Source organism: Mus pahari, chromosome 8, assembly GCF_900095145.1.
Source record: "Mus pahari chromosome 8, PAHARI_EIJ_v1.1, whole genome shotgun sequence".
Classification (NCBI taxonomy): Eukaryota; Metazoa; Chordata; class Mammalia; order Rodentia; family Muridae; genus Mus; species Mus pahari.
This window is the reverse complement of record NC_034597.1, coordinates 74,302,248-74,310,745: the sequence shown is the minus strand read 5'-3', so window position 1 is coordinate 74,310,745 and position 8,498 is coordinate 74,302,248. Positions and strand designations below refer to the sequence as shown.

Below are 8,498 nucleotides of genomic sequence, written 5' to 3'. Positions count from 1 at the left end.
GTGTGTGTGTGTGTGTGTGTGTGTGTGTGTGTGTGTGTGTGTGTGTGTGTGTGTGGTATATGTACGCGTTTTCTCTCGGTGGAATGTTTATTTCAATGAACGCCAGTAAAGTGCAGTGTTGGAGAGCTGTCTGTGCTAGCTAGCTCTGGAGGAGCAAACACGCCGCAAGCAACAGTAATCAATATGTAACTTTCTTCATCCTCAGAGAAATCCCCGCTGTCCCCAGGCACCCATGCAAGGAAAGTCACTTGATTATGAAAGTGTTTCAGAAGAAAAGCAGACGCCGGTGGAGAGAGAGGCAGTGTCTCGAAGGAGGGAACAAGCCTCTCTTAAGACATGTTTTGCAGCTCCATGAAACTGAAATCTGGTTGAACAGTATTTAGACTTCTTTTAACCATCTCCTATCACAGCCCACCTTCAAGGTAATCCAATGTCCCTAGCTTTGGTGTCTAATTCACTTCTGTTCATCTTACTAAAGTTCCAAATAACAATTTGATATTTTTCAAATCAAATAGCATTGATAATATTTATAAAGCCTCCTGTGCATAGAAGCTGAACTTAGGCAAGAACTTATACCAGATTCAATGATTGTTTATTCTCTCTCTCTCTCTCTCTCTCTCTCTCTCTCTCTCTCTCTCTCTTCCTCCTCCTCCCCCTCCCCCATTCTAAATTTCTCATCTCCATCTTTAGAATCTCAAAGCTTGCTTTTTATCTGAACTGCTTTCACAAACATCCACAAGTCAAGATCAGTTTTACTTCTGATGTAGCAGTTCTGGAAAAGAATTAAGAGAGACAAAGGAAAACAATCTGTTGAAATAGAAAAGGTGAGTATTTTGATACTACAGTATTGATTGTAATTCATAGATACTAAAGTTACATTGCCATTTATAAATTGTGAATGACTGGTATAAAAATATGTAACATGAATCATTCAGAATTTCAAAGAAAAGTAAATCCAGACTAATTACAAGAAAGCTCTGAATATTGTTTTGGGGATACTTGCTTAAAGGTTCAGATCAAGGAGCTATTAATTGCCCAGAGTTTCAAGGAGATAACCTATAGACTGATTTTGCAGTCTAGTCTCTTTCCAAATGTACCACTCCCTTGAGAGACCAACAGCTCAAAAATTCAAAGAGAAGATCTTTTTAGTCAGGCCTTCAAATTCAAAAATGTTCTTTTCTTGTCTTCTCTAAATAGGTTTCTTAGCATACATGTTTGTACTCAATAGAGGACTCAGTCTTGCCAAAGCAAAGGCTGCTTTGCTAAGTTGTCTTTAACCACATAGCCTTATATAGCCATAGCTTTCTTTATGTCTCACTGGTTAGAAATATTGGTCCAATGCATGTACTTTGGAAGTTGATGCTTGTAATCTTTATAATCAGAAACTGCCTTAAAGAATAATGAACACACATTCACACATTCATTTATCAATTTTTATTTTGTATTTATCTCTCCTCTCACCCTGCCTCAGTTCTCAGGATCAACACCACCACTTTGCAAAGCTAAACAAGAGCTGTAGCTCTTAGATATATCCTCAGAAACATTGTGAATTACCTTTTGAAAACGACCATTTTAAGCTTATTTTAACTGCATAGTAATTAGATGTCTTTGACTTTCACCAAAGTACAAAAACAAAACAATAAAACAGTCCCAACGAAGGCTGGGGTGTATTGATTAGGCTTAATTCAACATAGTGCTATGCAGTTGAAGGGAGATTGGAAACACAATGCCTAGGAAAGATCTTGATGACAGGAAAAATATATCCTTAGAAGAATAATACATTTGCTGAGACTCCCCCTCCACAGAGTAATTATGCCACACCGCCCCCCAGTGTTTGCTGAAAGAACTGTGTGCATATGGTGAATGCTTTAGGACATCTGCCAAGAGTAGAAAGAACACAAGTATGTTTCTTATATTTCTTGTTGCTGTAGTATCCGACAGGGTTATTGGTTGTTGAATACTGACATATATCCTAAGTAACTATTTGTAATGATGATTTATACCTGTTTTTTTTTTTCGTAACCAGCAATGAAAGTGACTGATAGCTTAGTACAGTTGTTTGGCTTACTTCCAATCAGTTGTGACAATCACATTTAACTCTAAAAAGAAATCGTTAAAGGTTTTCAAAGTCTGTCTTTTTCTTTCTTCCAAGCATATTTTGTGTTCACATTATATTTATTTAAGATTTTCTTATCCATTATCTTAACTCTATTGAGCTCCATTGGAATAGAAAAGATAATGTAAGTATATTAGGTAGTTCAAAAGCATCATGGCTTTGGAGCTTGGAAGGCTGTGTCACATACGCCACCAAGCTAAGGAGTTCAGAAGTGTGTCATGACCTGCATATACTAAAGCAATGTCAGAGTTTTCAAGAATAGCTGGGTTGACAAACAGTATTTGTAGTTTCAAACCAGATTTGACTCTAATCCAACACGTTACCCTTCTCTATGTAAATTCATATATTCTGACCATCTCAAGATCTAGTGTGCTTAGTTAGAATCTATGTGGGACCACTCACTGAGAACAAGTATTGTAAAAGACTTAACATTTGATTAATTAATAAAATAGGGTGGGTAAGTTGAGTTTAAAGGTAAATTGATTGATGCATTGGAATTACTTTAAGGATTGAAGGTTAATTTTTACAGACTAATAAAGAGGAGCAAATACTGCTATGTCAGTCTCATATTTGCCTTCACAATATTAAGGAGAAATCTCAAAATAGGACTTCATGGAATTTTAGATAATTTATGTAACTTCAGCTCAGAGACACTCTTTAAGAATGCATAATTATGTGTTTTAGATATAGTTTCAAGAGTTTATTCCTGAAGCCAGGATCACTGTTATGTAAGTCTCCTGTAATTTTTCCTGCTTTGCTATAATCTTAAACTTACTAATATATAACTCTTAAGGAAAGGAAGCTGCGATTTTCTGTACAGCCATTTCTTACATGATTAAAAAAACATTTTTATATTTCTGTCTTTATCATTTCACTATCTGGTTTTGTACATTAATTTTTGTAAGAAACATTTCAAACCAAATTTAATAGCATAAGGCTTAAGTACCAGGAAACCAAAACCATATCAAATTCAAATTCTCAAAAGCATGAAGCATTGTGTTTATAGCTAGTGCCTCTCCTCTTTTAAAGACATCTGTGGCTTCCATCTTACACTATTGTTGACTGTTTGCTGACTTTAATCAAAGCACTGTCTTTTAACCAGTGATGAAACCACACTACTCCCAAGTCTTTCTCCTTCCTCAATACTGAATATAAATTAGATTGAGCAATGTAAATTAAATGTAAATTTTATGCTTCAGGAGAAATGTTTTATAATTTAAATATTTTAAAAGAATTTTCTCATACTCAATATATTCTAAATGCATAAAATACATAAAATTAGTAATGCAAATTAAATATGAAACTTGTCTACTTTTTATTAAAATTATGAAAAAAACATTATTAAGAAAAATTCTGTTATTAAATTTTCTTCTAAATAATACTTCTGTCAGTGTATGTTACAATATGATAGCATATTCAGGTATATACATTCTCCTTACTACAATGTTAACAATGGAGCTACAGGGTTAACTCAACAAAGACATGCAAGCTAAACCTGTGAAGAATTCTCTCACAATTCACAAAATGAATGAAGTAAACTTAAAACCAGCATCTGTACATTTTTAGTAAATTCTAAAATTTATAGGTAAGAAGAAATATTGGTAAATTAATAATCAGTGATCAACTGAAGGACTCTAATGCATCTTAGGAGAAATATTCTGAATTATAGAGACTAATTTAAAATTTAAATGTGAAATTTCTTCATTTAAAATTTACAATTAAATGCTCTTTAGTATGAAATAGGTGTGTGTGTGTGTGTGTGTGTATGAGAGTGCATGTGCGTATAGGTGAGTGTGAATATGTTTATGTTAAGCTGATAAGATAAGCTGCCACGTTTTAAAATGCATATTATTATATTATTTGATGTGGAGAAACCCCAAAATGTTACTCCATACCAAATCTATTAATACATATTAAAAGGGGATTTAGGTTAAATTGTGTACCATAACATTAACATAACATTACATTACCTTCATCACAACAGGTTACAAATACTATATTTATGTTTTGGGGTTTTTGTTGTTGTTGTTGTTGTTTGTTTTTTTGTCTTACCAACCAAAAAGAGCAAGTTACACTAATTCCATAATCTCAACACTCCTGCCCCATAAGAAGTTACACACTGGCTCCCCCTTGTGGTCAGTTTGATAGACATTCGCGTATTTGGAAAACTTACTGCATTAGGAAAATTAGATTTATTTAATATTTGTATATTGCATTGTGAAATGCAGCGCTTATGAGTGAAATAGTTAATTTATAGATGTGCCTGCTAGATCATTAAATTGGTTGACACCGGGAAAAAAAGATAATATTTTGATTTCACGCACTGTGCAACAATCTCATTATTTTTTTAGAGTTAAACATGTTAGGGCAGTGTTGACTGAGGCTGGTAAACCAGCCCTTGGAGGGGACCTGGGAAGTTCAATTCAGTAGGTGGCACTCTTTCCTCAGAGTCAGTTTTATACTGGTGACCTGAAAAGATGTTTCAAACCGCTGTGTCACAGGAGGTCCCGCCTTTCAGGTGAAGCTGACACCAAAGGCTTATGATCAGTAATGGGTCTAACCGTTCACACGTTTCTAGCCATTATTCTAAGATAGTTAACCTGCTTGTTACATAGCTAGAATACTGAGATCAATGAGAAGAGCATGCTAGAAGTAGCTGAGCTCTCAGGAAAACAAATAAGTGCTCTACAAATCCTCTGCATTTTAATTATCATTATAATCGTTAACCTTCCCAAGTTTCTGTGACAAGGTCTTACTTGGGTAATTATGGCCTCCTTATGTAAATTCCTCTTTCAGTAAGCTATGAATATTATTTTCTCTCATCTTTAAAAAGGCTAGAAACATTTCAGTTACGAACCAGTTGCTGTCAAATAGCTTTTGTCTGCTACTCAGGACACAGCACACTTTAAGTAAAGCATCTCTATACAGGCTTCTCCCTGTCCATACTCAGGAAAGTACTCTGAGTTTTTCTGAGTGATATTTTTGAAATCATATTAAATTTTAAAAAAAATCAATGAAATGAAACATCATTAAAATTCACTAGGTGGAATTGATTTTTTTTTTTTGGAGCTTCTGAACTCAGATACTTGAAGATTGTCCTATCTTTATGAATGAGGAAACCAAGTAATAGCTAGGGAAAAGGGCATGACCCATCCACAAATTACCCATACTGACAGAAATGGAATGACCTCCAATTTTAATTAAGCACTGAAGAGTTTAATTCTTATTTAAAAAAATGAGTGAGATATCTTTATTTGTCATCCAAATGATATTTAGAAACTTGGTATGTGACAACTGTAATTTAAATAGTAATCAAGAAATTTTGAATGTATGCTTGATTATAAACTTACTGAAGAATATTGTATTGGACATTCTTCCCCAAAACAATACAGATTAAATTTAGATGAGCCTTGGGTGATCTATTTTCCCTTTCCTGAAGGCAGAGTAATCAGAGAAGTCCATAAAAATCAAAGAGTCTAACATTTATTACGTAACTTGGACATTTGCACAAACATGAATTTATACTCTTTTGAAAGCATATCAAGAACAGTGGTAATTAAACATGTTTGTGACAATGACCTATTCAGGAAGCCACAGACAGCTACAGAACCCCTTCCTAATACATGTGATAGAGATCTATAATTTAAATTATGCAAATATTTTCAAAAACACTGAAAGAAACACATGTACTTGAGGAGCATAATTGGGAAATTATCTAAAACTGTCTTTAAACCATTGTGTTGACTTTTACCTATAATTCCATCACTCAAGTGGGTGGTGGAGGCAGAAAGTCTATCATGGCTTCTAGGCCAGTGTTGGCTACACAAATAAGTAAGTAAGTAAGTAAGTAAGTAAGTAGTAACTAACTTTTTTCAAAATCCTAAGAGAGAAGAGTTTGTATAATGCATGTCACTATATGAAATATGTATCAAAGGATTACAAATTCAGTTTTATTTTCTAATATTTAGAACCAGAAACGTCCTCAGCAGTAGGAAATATAATAAATTAGCAGATATGTGACATACATGAGTGAAGCAAGAGCTAGCCTAGCACACAGGCTTTCCACTTCTTACTTAGAGGTAGTATTTGCATCAGCATGACGGTTGAGAGATAGAGACCTTTCTTCCTCACACTGGTAAAAAAAAAAAAAAAAAAAAAAAAAATGACTCCATAATTCTATTTAGTAAAGGAAGGGCTCTGATAGCTGATGTGAACAGGCAAGAGCAGCCAGACAAGAATATAATCAATCATGAGAATTTACAAGTTTGTTGAGATTTGATCTTTTACTTATGTTGTGATGCTAACTAAATACTGACCCGGTTGCCTTCAGGGGCAAGAGAGTCTGTCCATACTGAAGTGACATACCCAAGTGACTCTATGCAGCCTTGCCCCTCAAGTTATCTGTGATTGGTGAATAAAGATGCCTACAGCCAATAGATGGACAAAAGAAAGACAGGGTCTTGGGTACTTGGGCTTGGGGTCTGAAGAGACTATCAAGGGAAAGAAGGTGAAAAAAGGAAAAGAGGCCATAGGGTAAGAACCTTAAAACAATGGCCATGTGGGCTGACTAATTGGAGTTAAGAGCAGCCCAGATACAACATGACAAATTATGTAATGGGATTATTTGGCTGGAAATAGACATGATAGCATAGAGGATAGATATCTGCCCAGCTCTTGTGCTGAATAAGGCTTATTATAAATATAAAGGTTTTGTGTGTGTTTTATCCAGGAACCAAATGTTTAAAGTTAGAATAGAAACCCCAGATTTGAATTAAAAAAATATTCAACAATAGAAGTTTATTTTGTGTTTCAACATTTGAAACACAAATATAGATGACCACTATTCTAAGACATGTAGCTAGATTTTTAACTCATGGGTTCATAAAAGAATCTGCTGAGTGATTAAAATTCCACATATATATTTTGTGGGGGTTTGCATATGAAAACACAGTGAAGGCATTTTTATAATGTGCTTAAGCATTAAAACTGTTTACCAAATTGATCATAATAAAGTCAACGGGTGGAAGTCATCTTAACATATGGGCTCCACATTATGAAGCACTTTGAGTTTTTTGTTTTTTGTTTTTTTGTTTTTTTATTTTAAAGTAATTCACACCAAATGAATTAATGTAGGAAGAAAAATTCATGAAAGGAGCTAGAGAGATGACACAGATGTTAAGAACAGTGGCTGCTCTTCCAGAGGACTTGGGTTCATATCCCAGAACCCATGGAAAGGCTAAGAACTATCTATAATTCCAGCTCCAGGGGCCAATGTCCTTTTCTGGCCCCTTGTGGGAATGCATGATACACACAGACAAAACACCAGTACACACAAAATATAATTAACTTCTTTCAATTTTTTTACAAAAAGGAAACCTAAGTACTTCACTTTAAACCAATCTATACATAAAGAAAGATTACGTAACATCAATTGGCATCCAAGTTCTTCCCCTTGTTTCAAACTGAATATGTGACAAGACATTCATCCCCTCTCTTTTTCTCATCTCACATCTTACTACAAAAACAAGAAAAAAGGAAACTGGCCATTACTATAAGACTGTCAGTGACATGCTAGAAGAACTAATGGAGATTTAAGTTTATAGATATAAAGGTTATAAAGGGAAGCGTATTTGTAAAGTCTTAAATCCCTAGAAACACTCCTCTGGGAATATGAGGGACAACAGACATTATATGAAATTATAAAAAGAAAAAGAACGAGACTGGTGTTTGGGAAATAGGGTGGTTATTCGAATGGTAGATCTAGAAAGTGTGCCAGAGGTCCGTGTTCTCATTTTTGTTTAAATCTGACCAAAATATGAAGGCTGTGATCTTGCTTTGTGGAGATGAAGAGTTAAATGCATAATGGCAGAAAATAGGTTACAAAGGTCAGATATATCCTATGGTGTGGAATTAACATAGAAATAGCAGTAAATCTTTATGAAAATTAAAGCCAGTGTGGTGGGTTTTAAGGAGGAATTCCTCTCTTTGGCTTGGGCCTTTGAACACTTGGTCCCTCAATGATAATGTTTTGGGGAGAGGTGGTGCAGCCACACTGGAGAGAGAATGTCAGTGGGAGTGGGGGTTAAGTTTCCAGTTTGTTCTCTCTGCCTTGTGCTGTGGGTGACAATAGGGCTTCTCAGCTCTCTTCTCCAGATGTGATGGCCCCCCTCTTGATGCCGTGGTTTCCTACGATGGGGAATTCAGGCTTCTGGAAGTATACGCCAAATAAACTTACCTATAAGTTGTCTAGGTCATGGTAGTCAGGGTATTTATTTCAGACAAATGAAAAGTCATTCATATCGAACTTGGTACAAGGGAATGAACTATTTTCTCTCTCTCTCTCTCTCTCTCTCTCTCTCTCTCTCTCTCTCTCTCTCTCTCT

The 8,498-nt window shown here is 35.0% G+C and overlaps 1 long non-coding RNA gene across 1 annotated transcript in view; it reads left to right on the top strand.

Annotated features, from left to right (window-relative positions):
* The first annotated feature begins 220 nt into the window (after positions 1 to 220).
* LOC115064551 overlaps positions 221 to 8,498 on the top strand; it is a 17,289-nt gene continuing 9,011 nt past the window's right edge. The window contains exons 1-2 of the long non-coding RNA XR_003844379.1: positions 221 to 422; positions 691 to 824. This is a non-coding gene — a long non-coding RNA (uncharacterized LOC115064551). The remainder of the gene's footprint in view (positions 423 to 690; positions 825 to 8,498) is intronic.